The sequence below is a fragment of the Populus alba genome, chromosome 2, assembly GCF_005239225.2.
Source record: "Populus alba chromosome 2, ASM523922v2, whole genome shotgun sequence".
NCBI lineage: Eukaryota > Viridiplantae > Streptophyta > Magnoliopsida > Malpighiales > Salicaceae > Populus > Populus alba.
This window is the reverse complement of record NC_133285.1, coordinates 9,814,800-9,829,458: the sequence shown is the minus strand read 5'-3', so window position 1 is coordinate 9,829,458 and position 14,659 is coordinate 9,814,800. Positions and strand designations below refer to the sequence as shown.

Genomic DNA, 14,659 nt, shown 5'->3' with positions numbered 1-14,659 from the left:
GACATGTTGTGTTATATATATAAAAAAAGCCATTTTATCTACGTGGCTAGATTTTAGATTCTAATCATTATTATGGTGGACAAAATAGGAGGGCTTTTAGTATTGAAAAAAATCTTGTGTGCTTGGGCCTTCCATCGTAGGCCTACATGTCTAATTAAATTTTTTTTATTTCTTTTTAAAAGGGTGGGCACCTATTTTTTTTTTTTTATATAAAAAAATAACATATAACATGTTGTCTGTTATATATATAAAGCCGTGTTATTTACGTGGCTACATTTTAGATTCTAGCCATTATTATGGTGGACAAAATAGGAGGGCTTTTAGTGTTGAAAAAAATGGATTTTCAAACAATTTTAATTTATAAACACTTTCACAACATCATAAAAGTCTTTTAAAACTAAATGCAAGCCTCAAAACATCTTGAAAACACTTAAAAAACCAAAATCGACCGAGAAAAATTCATAACATAACCCGATCTTTTTTTCAAGAATGTTTAGAGAAAAATTACTACCATCAAACTTTTATCATTAAATGAAATCCATTGACAATAATAACAAGTTTCACTTGAAATATAAAATCTAGGAGAATTTCCAACTCTTTCAATTAGGTGAAATAAAGATTTCTGAATTTTCTTAATTGATATTCTCATGTCTTTTTTTTTTTCTAATTCCATGACCAGTTGGTGTAACATGGTTACATATACACACAACTATAATGTCAGTGACTATAACAAACATGTTTTGAGGAATATGAAAACTATATTTGTTGTAGGGTTAAAAAATTATACTTTTAGAATACAATAAAATTTTAACTTTACAGACAACATCTTCTATAAATTTATTAAAAAATTCTATTTTGTTTATGATAAACATAAATAAAGAGTTTATATAAAAAAAAGGAAGATAAGAAGATTATTTTTTAATTAATTCATCAAACTGACATTTATATATAAAAAAAAACAATATTTTTTTAAGTCCAATATGTCTGTAAAATATAGTGACACCCCTTTTCATATCAATATATTTGTGGAGTTTAAAATGCAACTTTTCGTTCTAATTATTTGAACAACCTAGCAGGATGTGATATGCATAATTATTTGATTAATTAATTTAAAAATTTTAATTAATTAATTTAAAAAATAACAATAAAAATCATTTATGTTACATAGGACCAAATATCAAATACCCAAATACCATTAGACACACACATATATATATTGATTTTTTTTTTTTCTCTAAATCTTTTATCCGATATCCAAATCTATTGATTTTTCTTTCAACCATACAAGCAGAGATGCCTCCAACAATTCAAGGAATATGAAAACTGAGGACCATCAAGGACCAGGTAGTGCCTAGTGGTATAAAAGCAAGCGCTGTTTGTTTTGAGCCACATCTACTTTACGAAAGTTGGCTGGTACTGGTGGTTTGAACTTTCGAAACCACTCATGATTTTAGTGGTTTAGTCTGTCTGTCCAACTAGATTATCGTTTTAGTGGTTTAGTCTGTCTGTGCAACTAGATTATCAATCTACTTTTTTATAGTATGCTATCAAGTGTTCCGATGGCATGTCGTTACTATGATGTAACCTCGTAAAGGTGCCTAACATCTCGTATGTATGATGGCATGTCGTTACAATTTGTTGCCAATTAGTGAGAGATGGCTACTGAAAAAGTCTTGGAGGCAGTCATGCCATATTATTATAATTATAAACACAACTAAAAGAGGTTTATCCGTCCATGTAAACACTTAACATGTTAATATATTTCTTTACTCGTTTTATTTCAACTTTGTATCATAGTTTAGTTTGCTGACATGTGGGACGATACCTTAAAGTCACATAGGCCAATAAAATAAAATAAAATAAAATATATATGGGCTGAGACCTAGAAATTCACTCAAACTTATCTATCTAGGCTTTGTTGTAAAAGGTTATTTGATTTTATTTTGGTCTTTTTTTTATTTTTATTTTTTAAAATTTAATCTTAAATGTGAATTTTTTATTTAATTTTATTATTCAATATTAAACTGATGATACATTGATTTTTATATTTTTTAACATATAAAAAAAATAATATGATTGAGTTAAGTTTATAACTCGAGTCATGGTTTACTGAGTTGATTAGAATTAACTTGATTATTTTTATTTATTTTATCTGAACATGCTCAGTTGATAAAGTTAGATTAAGACAATTCACATGTGATATAGTTTAAAACTTAGGTTACCTAAAAAGTTAGGTATGAGATTTTTAAATTTTAACTGTTATATTGAATTTAATAATAGTGCCATACAACTTTTAACAATCTAAATATTATTTTTACATTTCAAAATATTTTAATACATCCCGTAACAATAGTGCGTGAAATAAACTAGCCGGGGGGTTTGGTTGCTTCATAAATATTTTTATGGGATTTTAAATGAAAGATGAGTTATTAATATTGGATTATACTAGATTATTGCTTATGCTTATGCTATGCCGCAATTGGGTAAAAATAAATTTAACATAAAAAAAATCAAGATATTATTGATGTGTTTTTTAGTAAAAACAAATAAAAATAAACTATATAAAGATTGATCTAATATGACCTGGTTGACTTGTTATATCTAAAAACAATCAGAACAAACGATACAAATGTAGTTTAACTTAATAAAAATCAAAACTATATCATTTTGAAATATTGAAACGACAACATATTAATTACATTAATTCAGATCAACTCAGGTTAACTTGTTAAATTCATTACCAATGTTATGAGATTCTGATAATCTTATAGAATACAAATCAAAATAAATTACGAAACCTAATTCTCAATGAACCTAATATTAAAGGATGAAATTGAAAAAAAAAACTAAAAAAGAACAGCAATATGACCAGAGTCAACCCGAGATAATATATCAAACTTAAGTCAAGAGATCGGGATAATCCTATAGAAAGCAAATAAAAAAAGTCCAATTCCTAGTCAACCCAATGTTGAAAAATAAAATTGAAAAAGTTATACCCAGTTAAAAAAAAGTTAATAAAAATATCAGAGTCAACCTATCTTGCCTACAAAACTCACAACCAGAGTCATGAGACCTTGATAACACCATAAAAAAAGCAAATCAAAAAAGAAATTTGAAGCCCAATTTCCAATAAATCTAATGTTGAAAGATGAAGTTGAGAGAAAAGTTAATTAAAAAAGGATAATAAAATGACCAAAATCAAAACGACTAACTCACAAAATTCGTACTTCAAATCATGAGAACATGATAACCTCATAGAAACCAAATCAGAAAACAATTATAAAATACAATTCTTAATCAACCCAATGTTTAGGGATAAAGTTGAAAAAAATTTTAATTAAACAAATGACCGAGTCAACATGAATAACCTACAAAACATGTGACTCGAGTCATGAAATCAAAATAATTTAATAAAAAACAATTCAAAAAAAATTATGGAGTCCAATACCTAGTAAACCCAATAAAAAATAAAATTGAAAATAAAAAATAAGTTTAAAATAAAAAAAAATTCTAAAAAAAATTGAGTACCAAAATAGAACACTTTTCCCAACCAAGCTTAATTAATTAATAAGCTTTTAGCTAAGCAATCGCTATGCTTTGGATTTATTGGCCCAATTAGTTGATGATGGGCTAAGCATAAACCGACAGTTTTTTTCAGGCACAAATGATCGTTCTTTTGGTAAATTAAATCCGCCATGCGTTTGTTTGTATTTTTCTCATAAAGATGGAGGTTGATTTTATTAATTCTTTTGTCCACTAACTCCTACAAAATATCATACCTTGTGGTTCACAACTAGGAAAACTGCCATTATACAAAGAAGACATTAGAATACAATCAGTACACATCACAACAAAGCATCAACTGATATCCATAATTGTCAAACTCAACTTAGGTTTTAATTGATATTTCTATATTTTTTTAATTATTTTTTTTAATTTTATTATTTAATATTGGATTTGATGAAAATTAAATTTCATAATTTATTTATATTTAATTCTTATAGAGTTATCATGGTTTAATAAGTAAAGTCTTGAGTTTTATAGGTTAATTCGGGTTAACTTGGGTTATTTTTTTGATTTTTTTAAATTGATATTTTTTTCAATTTCATCTTTTAACATTGAATTAATTAAAATTTAAATTTTATAATTTATTTTTATTTACTTTATATGTGGTTATTATAATTTCATGATAAAAATCGTAAATTTAACAAGTTAACTAAGTTGACCTTAGTTAATTTATTATGTTGTTATCGTAATATTGTTTTAAAAAATATTATCTTGAATACTTGTAAATCAAACTATATTTTTACTGATTGTTCAAATTATTTTTTGATTTACCAAGTTGATCATGTCACTTCAAATCAACTTCTTCTTTGTATAATTTTTTTTTTTCTACTAGGAAAAGTTAACAACAACTAGATGCGTTTTCTATGTTAATTATTTTTATCCAACTCAGAACGTCGCCCTTAATTACCAATCTAATGCATTCTATAAATGCAATCCAATGAAATCAATACTTAAGCATGGATATGTCATTGAAGAAGATTATTCATCCGAAACTTGTAAGAGAGATGATAATGAATAACAAAAATATATAAAAATCCCATATGTATAAACTCTTCCATCATAATAGTCATAATAGTGTGCTTACAATTGCTTTTTAAAATATTTTTTACTCGAAATTGTATCAAAATAATAATTTTATTATTATTTAAAAATTATTTTTGATATTAATACATTAAAATGATTAGAAAACATCGAAAATATATTAATTTAAAACAAAGAAAAAAAATAAAAAAATTTCAATTTTTTTTAAAACATCTAAAAATAAACAATAACTAATTTTCAGTATAAAATGTTTTTGCATGATGTAAACCAGATGCGTCTACGAAAAGTTAAATCTTCTTTGCCACAGATGGAGTTCGAGGAAAGGGGCTTTGCCACATGAAAGCTTGTTGTAGCCACTAGCCACACACCATTTGTTATTATCTACCAATTTAAAGATCTTGTTTGCGCCTCGATCACAATTTAATCAATTTTCCCAGAGCAATATCTGCACGAGTCTCAAGAAAAATGCTTATAAATCGATGAAGTTGATGTTCCAAGTGAAAAAAAAAAAAAAAAGAAATCCAACCTTCTACGAATCTGTGGTGCTTGTTCCTTCAGCTGGACCATCCATTTTTATAGTGTATCACAATATTTTGTGGCATCATATTTTCTGCCGAAATATTCGTAATAACTACATGCAAATCACATCTAATATTGGAATGAAAAAAAAAAAAAAACTTTAAAATATCTTATTAATTTTAGTATAGTAGAATCGGAACCTATATGAATTAATTATTTTTAATATCAAGTTAAATTAATATTTCGGTTTGTTTGAGCTTCAAGTTTAATAACTTTTTTTTTATTAGTTTCTGCCGTACTATTTTATTAATGAACTTTACTCACATTCTCGAATGTATTAATCAGCATATATAATTTTTGTTTGATTATTTTTATATTAATTCTTAAATCTTCTTTTATATGTAATTCATTTATAAATTAAAAGAAAGTATTTTAAAGAACTTTAGTGTATAGTTTGGTAACAATGAATAGAATGAAAATAAAATGAAAGTTTTATTTCCAATTTATCATATAGAGCAAGAATAAAAATAAAAATAGAATATGGTTTCATTTAATTGATAGAGATTAAATTAAAAAAAAAAATAACAATGATAGATGGATGGATGGATGGATGGAGAGAGAGAGAGAGTTTAATTGTTGTGGATAAACTACCATACAAGATGTAATTTATTGTGGTTTGAAACAAAGACATTATTATTTTTTTCCTTAATTAAGAAAGTCAATAAACTAGTCTTGGGGGTAAATAAATCTTTTCATGAGATTCATTAAAAATTCAACAACCTTATAAGGGCTTTTTTAGAATTCCTCTTTTCAAAGTAAAATAAAATTACCATGCTATCCTTAGATTCATAAATTATAAAAAGGACTTTGACCTTTTTTGTACTTGCTCATTGTTTTTTTTTTGTTATTATCAAGTTAGCTTAAAGATAAATTGATATTTTAATTAATATAATAAACAAAATAGAAATAGTTGTCGTGTGGAACATCCACACAAGCGTGTGAGCCTCCCTGCCATCTTTAAGTAGTGCATGTGGTGGTTTATAGTGGCCAAAAGATCTTCCATGGTATTTTTTGATTTTTCTCGGTAATGCATGTCTCTCTAGGTGATGTATGTATTGTAAGCCCAGCTAATTTGGTGTCGATTGGAATTTTTTTTCCCTCTCTTTCCTCCTCAAATTGCACGCTACCCTTCAAAAACTTCAGAACATCCTTTCAATTTGTTTTTTTTCTCAGGTTTAGTCCATGTTCTTTTAGTTGCATTTTTTTTTATTTGAATAAATTATTTCATTTTTAAAATTATTTTCAATTTCATCATTTTTTTAATTTTTTTTCATCTCTTAAATTCTATACATATTCTTTTGATTGCTATTTTTCTAATTGAGGTGATTTTTATAATTGATTTTTTTTTTACGATTTCATCCTCAATTTTTTTTCCTATCGGGTTTGATCCTCATTCTTTTAATTGTTATTTTTTTCTTTGATAAATTTTTTTAATTTTTTTCTTTCATTTCATCTTTTAATATTATTTTGATTGGGAATTGGGCTTCTTTGTAGAGGTTGAGTCTAGGATTTCTTGGATCACAAATTTGAGTGATTAACTTAGGTTTAGAAGATTTGTTTGGGTTGGCATCATTTTTCATATTATTAAATTAAAATTGCTTTTTTTAATATTAATAAATTAACCAAGCTTATTAAATTCAATTGACTCAATAATAGGAGTCTTAATTTTTTTGGTTTTTTTATAAACTCTAGGATTACCTTAAATTTATTCTTTTTTATGTTTGAAAAAATTTGATCCAACACGAAACATAGCTCCAACTACCCGTTTGCTTGAATCACCTTAATTAGAATGTCATTTTAATTTTTCATTATTTATCCCCTTTTTATCCTTTTTCATTCCAAACTTTTTTATTTCTGGAATTCAAATGTCACCTTTGAAGGTTTTTTTTCAAAGCTGTAATTTGGAATTTTTTTATTGGAATATAACCGTGACAATGGGTTTTTTTTTTTTTTTTGAGATTTGTTTTTTGGATCTTGGATCCTTAGATGGGCTGGAGGCCCCGTGGGATCTCACCCCTCCAAGAGTGCATGAACTTCATATGTCATCTAATTATTCTTCCGGCTGACGCTTTGTCAACAGTGCTGCTTTAGTCGCAGCCCTCTTGCAAAGCAAACCAATTCTTGCATCCTTTGCAAACCCCAAAGGACACCATTTTCATCAAGCTACCACCTATTTCAGATGAAACTTCCTGTCTTTTTCCTTGACCAGTAGTGTTATGTCTTGCTGGCATCTGAGCATCTCCTTTAAGTTCTTGCTTTTGATCCATCTTGATTTGGCGGGAAAGTTGGACGGTGGTCCGACACGACCGAGTCCATGGCGAAGCTAGCTCTCTCCTCCTATCTTCTTATGCCTCCTAAACGCAAGTTGGGTGAACGAAGGACAAGATGTATGGTAATCTTGTGAAGATATATCATTTTAAATGCCAATTCCAATTCCATCTTGTAATAGAACCTTGAAATAGGACCGATGTTGACAATAAAGATAAAAATAACATCAGTCGTGTATATATTATATTTTAAAATTACATAAATTATCATAATTTTATTTTTATTTATTCAACTAAACATGTTTTTGTTTTTAATTTTTTTTTTATATTTCAGAATGATAATCAAATATTTTTTTAATTTCACCATTTCCTTCGTGTCCTGCAAATATGTTGGATAATAGAAATTCTAGTATCAACACCTTTCACCATCAAAACTAATTTCTTACAAGGTCAGGTTTTAAGAATTAGAGTAATTACTTTCAAATTCTAGCTTGGGATATAACCATTCACGCCAAAAATAAAATAGTATATACATCAAGTTTATTTTCTTATACTCGTTATCTAGATTTAATTTTGTGATGATGACATGAAAAATAATCCATATGTAATTCAAGTGAATATCTAGAATTCCACCTTTTGTTTTGGGAACTGCAGATTTCATCTCTCGACTTGAAAAGAGGATCGAGGCAATAAGCCAGGAAATATGAGGATTTGGTCCAATGAAAATAAGATTCGAAGCTTAAGTGACGATGGGGATTTCACAATAGCTCACCATGGCCAACAGGCCTCAAACCTTGGAATATCCCAGACGACATAAAGTCTTTAGGTGTACCCTGTGGGCTGTGATCCTCTCTTGCCCTAGCCAAGAAACAGAGGAGAGCGTGGCTATCACACTCCGCCTTCTAAAATTTCCAAGTCTTGCTTGAACGAATAACACTCCATTTATCCACGCACGTAAAACTGCGTCTTCCTTCTTCTAACTCATCAAAATCAGATGTCTGCAAAAAGGACTCGCATAACCCACACAAGCTCTTCACTGAAACAATCCGGCATCTAAGTTCAGCTTCTCTTTCACTTGCATTACTCACATTACCTTTCTTTTATAGAAACAAAGGCAATCCCATCATAAAGAAGTTTTAAAAATTTGCTCTTTTGTTCTGGTTTTTCATTTTCTGGAAAGAATTGCTGACCGATTCTTATGAGGCTGCCAAAAAATCATCAAGAAAAAGATTAGAGTCGCTTTTCTTGGACTGATAAAATTAAATCTAGAGGACTTAGTGGGCCGGTGACACGTGCAAGAAAAATGCTTTCAAGTCTAACATAATATAAGTCTAATATAATACTTAAATACGGCTCAAGGAATATTTAAACTAAGATAATACTCATTTCCCCATTCCCCCATCACTTGTACAAATAATATATTGACTTAAACTTTGGAGTGTTTTCTTGTAGATATCACTGAGACTATCAAGTCCTCCAGATCTAATTTTATCAGCTTATGAAAACATCCACAAACTTTCTTTTGAGGATTTTTTATATATATATTTGGATTGGACTGCAGGCTGTTGGTGGAGAGTTTGAGATACTGGAGGGAAGGTCATTTGCACTCATCCATCGCATTATGATGGCTGGTTTATTTTTCTACACTTTGTGTGTTAGGACCATGCGTGCAGAATGAGATCAATGAACTTAAAAAGCAAGTGAAACCTACCCCAGTTACTCCTGAAGGCACACCTGTGGAATCTGCACCATCTCCTGTTGAACTCAAAATTCAGCAACTCACAGAGGCAGGTCCACAGGCTTGAAAAAGGAACAGTTATAATTGTAGCGATTCAGAATTCCTGCAGTGAGTTACTATTAAAGGGAGTCATTAGAGAAGAAAATATGTCTGACAGTTTGAGGATTGCAATTTTCTAAGAAAATGCTACATTTTACTATTCTTTCTTTCTTTCTTTATATGTATATATTTTTTTTAATTTCTATAGATACCTAATGATATTTTTGGCATAGCATGAAGTGATATGATTTAGATATATTTGATAGAATGAATCACGAATGCAATGCCACGAGAGAAGAAATTGGTGTGCATTCTCTACTTTCATCACTACCAAATTCTCTTAATTGTAGCACAGACATTAATTGTACCTGCAATGCAGAAAGGGAATGAAACAGCCAGAAACCTTCACATTGCGTTGAATGCAATTAACGTTGTTCTGTTCTTGTGGCAAATCCCCAATGGAATTGACATGGTTCTCAAAGTGTTTGAATTCACTAAATGGCCTTGAATCATAGCAAACCAGGGGGTGAGCTTTCTCACAAACCAAGCAGGTATATTTTCTGCCTTTATATCAGGTCATTTGTATAATCTGCACTTGAGATTTTTTCATTTTCTTCCACTGTGATTGTCTGTATTCTTGTCGCTAGTATATAAGGTAAAGCAGCATGAACTACATCACAACGCATTAGATGCTCCTCAGTTTGTAAGAAAAAGCATTTGCACAGTGCTGTAAATTCAACAGAAACCATACCAATTAAGTCTCTTCTCTAGGTACTGACTAATGTTTGGCAAAAGAATGTCAAAAGTACTAGCTCAGTTCATATGCAATTGCATCATTCTTCTCTCAGGCTACGCTTTTGCCTTTTCTGTTTTTTTAATCAACTTTACATGAAGTAATTTTGAAATTTATGGAAAAGTTGCAGTCCTGAATAACAGTGAAGAATTACTTTCTGTTTGAAGGAATTGAGAGTTAGACTAATACACGGCAGCAGCACAAGATTACAGTTGACTGCAATCTCTTCCCTCTCCCTTTAAGCTAATTCTCTCCCTTGTTCTATGACATACAATTAAAAGAAACTAGCTACCCCACCAGCAGATCATCTGATTCTTTGATTGCTTTCTTGTGTACTTCCGTAATCTCATTTTCACATTCGGATCAGTTCCCTTTTGGACCTGTTAGCTCACATAGCCTTAACAAATAAGTCAGCTTATGTGTTCTGAAGAGATGTTGCTAGAGGAATACGTAAAATGCTATCTTGTTTATGTCAAAGAACCATCTCAACCTAATAGCTTAAGCTGTTAGATAAGGTTCTAGGATATAATTTATATTATTCTCTAATACACCCCCTCAAATAAAAACCCTTTGGACTTGAAACTTTCATAGATCCACATTATCATGTGCTTAATTTTTACCAAATAAATGGGGGTTGTGAGATTCGAATTTGTGATCACTTGATCATTAAAGCTTTGATACCATGTCAAAAAACCATCTTCATCTAATAGCTTAAACTGTTAGGTAAAATTTTAAAATATAATTTATATTATTATCTAATAGTTTACAAGACGCATTAGAGATCAGATCATTTTCCAGAGCAAGAAACCTCGCAAGGATAACGTGCTAGATTGTCTACAATAACACAAGAAGGAAAAGATCATTCATTATGCAGGGCAGGAAACCATGCAGCATAATGGACATTACAAGTCATATAAATATGAAAGATGGTCTAAGATATACAGCCGGAATCATTTCCGATGAGGCTGCCACTGGTAACTTAAAATCTTGTATTAACGTGACATGCTTCACTTAAGATACCGAAGCGATATATTCAGCCTCAACCACTCCCTCGGAATCCTTGATTCAACCTCTCTACTCGTGTCCTGTATGTAATGCACCTACTCCCACCCAAAACTTATTCATTAGATTTCCAAACCTCGGGATTCAAACGAAAATAAATCTGATAAATGTAAAGAAATGTCCCTCCACACTGAAATGGTGGATGGAATGTCTCCGAGAAAAAATGATTTATTGGATTTGCATACCAAGATTATAGTGGCTGCTATGGATCACATCACACCTTCGCCTTGAGTTAATAAAGTCTGATGTAATGATTTTTATTTTTACTTTTTGCTATTTAATTCAGATTAAACTAGATTGGTGGCTGTAGTGTGGTGCGAGCCGGACCAAAATTTTTTTTCAATGTTTAGGTGAAGAAAATGCTTTTAAAAAAGAAAGAGAAATCTTAGAGTTATTAGATTTAATAACCTCGTACAATTGGATAATATGAGGGAAAAAACAACAAATAAATTAAAAAAAACAAAAAAAAACAAAATTGAGCATGGTCAAGCTAGGTTAACATGCAAAACTCTTGACTTGGAACATAAGATTAAGATAATCTTATAAAAAAATAAAATAAAAAAATTAATTGTAAAAAAAAACCTGAAAAAAAAAAAATCTAAGCCAACCAGGTCCAATCTTTCAAACTTGTGATCCAATCCTAAGATCAGAATCATTTTATAGAAGGCAAACCCAAAAAACATCATGGAATAAAATTCCAGGTTAATAAAATCCTGATAAATAAAATGCTGAGAGATAAAATTGAAAAAGAAAGTTCTAATAAAAAAAGATTAAAAAAATTACAGATTAATAAAATAAGGACCAAATATAATATAAAATAAAATAAAATAAAATATTGAGGGATGCTATTAGAAAAATAATTCAATTAAGAGAATGACTATAAACAAAAAAAAAATCACATTCAAAAGAATGATGACTATATCTAAAAGGTAAAAAATTCAAAGGAGGATTAAATTGAAAGAAAATTCTAATTTTATGGATTATTTAAAATAAAAAAAATAACAAAAAAATAATAAGGATCAAATCTAAAAGAAAAATAAAATCAAATAGCTACCTTGAGAATTATACAGGGGAAGATGCTCAATTTGACAAAGAGAGATAAAAAGAAAGAAATAAAAACAGACGTTGGTGTAAAACTTTATATCTATTGGCCACATGCTCTGCCATATAAAAAAGAGTGGGCATTCCCACGCATGTCCACATGATTTGCATGTAGAACCCACCTTTTAACATTAAATAATAATTTATAAATGATAAAATACTAAATTTTTCTTAACCAGACGTGCACTATAGTAAAACTATGATAAAAAAAACTATAGTAAAACATTTACCCCTTCTAGTTTCTATTAGTTATATGACCTATGCTTTTTAGTGGGTCAGATATTTTTATTTCTTATAAAAAATTATATATACAGATTTTTTCAACGCATTTATATTATTTAAGAGATTTAAGTTCAAATCAAGAATTTTTATGCATATATATAATCAAATAAATCGAGAATTATATGTGCAAATAATAAATAAAAAGTCATTAACAATACCTAAAAATAAAAATTAAAAAATTAAAATACAAGTATAGATTAAAATATTTAATCTTGAAAGATAAAATATTTACCCGATTATGTTTGCTAAATTTATTTATTAAGATAATTTTTTTTTATTCAAGTAAACGATAATAAAAATAGAAACATAAATTAAATTGATCGAATAAAATAAAAGAAAAAAAATATTTTGTAAGGCTACACATATTATAAATATTGTCTGAAAATATAATTTTTCTTATTTTAAAAAATAAAGTTCATCCATACAAAAATAAAATAAAAATTATAGATGAATAAAAAAACTCTTTAAATTTAAATGCACAACAAAAACAAAAAATAGTTTTTTTTTAATGCTCCCTAAACAAAATAAAGGAAAGAATGGGTAATAATCTAAATATAAATTTTAAAAAATTAAAGAAAAAACCATAAAAAAAATTAAAATAAAAAAAAGAGCAAAGACCAAGCTCAATGCCTGGTAATTAGATTAGTACACGCGGATTCTAGAATTGAATTGACATGCATTGATTTTGGACCAAGCTCATTTTGTGAGGGCTCACATATGGGCTGTCTTTAGGGGTGAGCATTTCCGGTTCGATCCGGTTTTCACCAAAAAAACTAACCAAACCGATTTATTTATAAATCAAAACCGAAACCGGTTCAAACCGAGCATTTTCGATTCGATTCAGTTCGGTTAATTAAAAAGAAAAACCAGAAAAAACCGATTTCATCTTGGCCAAGCATATCAAGCAGGTTTTCTGAATCATGAAGCCAAAAAGAATAAGATTCAAATGAAAATTTGAAAAAAATATTTATCACAACATCCATTACAGTAATCGCAACATGAATGGCAAATCAACATTCTTGTAAATAAATATAGAAAATGAATACATAACAGATCTACAAAAATAAAATAAAAAAATAAACAGGGACAAAAATTAAGAGATAAAGATTGAAGAGAGGGAGGCTCCAGAACTGCTATTTGGTTGTAAATCCATGAGCTTAGTCGATTATGCTTAAAGAAAAGAACAAAAAAATTGTGCTTAAAGCCTTAAAGAAAGGTTGAGAGAGATGAAGATGTTGAGGGGGGGGGGTTGTGAGAAAAGTTTAGAGATAAGAGATGAAGATGGAGGGACACCAGTCAAGCGGATATTAATTTAATTAGCACTGGTACGTAGTGGTGAGCCTAATGTTATTACATCAGGGAGATGAAGATGGTAGGAGAGGGATGTGGTTGGCTGGTGTTTGAAGATGAAGAATCAAAGATGGTGGGAGAGGGATGTGGTTAGCTGGTGTTTAAAGATGAAGAATCAAAGATGGTGGGGGCTAGTTGTGCTCCAATAGATAAAGAAGGATTGATTTCGATTTGAAATTGTGAATTGTGAGTTAAGGGAGCGGCTCAAGAGCAAGGACAAGGACGGCTGGAGTATGGATGCTAGGGTTAAGAAAAATAACACGATTTTTTTTTCGTATTTATAGTACCCCTTAAACTGAACCGGTTCGGTTCGGTTGGGGTTTTTCTGGTTTCTGGTTTCTGAAATCGAAACCGAATCAAACCGAAAATTTTTTGAAAAAAATTAATTGATTTTTTTTTTCGGTTCGGCTTTTTTGGTTATTTTTTTCTCGATTTTTTTGGTTTTTTCGGTTTTTTGGTTTTTTTGCTCACCCCTAGCTACCTTGACAGACCTGCATGATATATTTCTTTTTTCAACTAGGGATATCATTTGCCTCAATTGTTTTTGAAAAAAAAAAATAGACAACATGTATTGTGATTTGCCCAGATTCTGGCTACTATGATGACTAGAAAATTGAGGCAATTTTTTTACCTGAAAACTCTCTTTTCTACCTATTTGTTACTTAAAACACCTTAAAATATATTAAAAACCGTGATAAATCTATATATGACCTAATAAAACCCAAAAAATTCAACCCAAAAAACAAAAAATTAACTTGAGTTGTGATCTATTTTATCATGAACTTTAAAGGTTAAAAAAACATATAATATGAACTTCTCTTATAAAATGGAATCTTTTGA

The 14,659-nt window shown here is 29.3% G+C and overlaps 1 pseudogene; it reads left to right on the top strand.

Annotated features, from left to right (window-relative positions):
- The first annotated feature begins 8,227 nt into the window (after positions 1 to 8,227).
- On the top strand, positions 8,228 to 9,259 carry LOC118063515 (uncharacterized; annotated as a pseudogene).
- Positions 9,260 to 14,659: the final 5,400 nt, after the last annotated feature.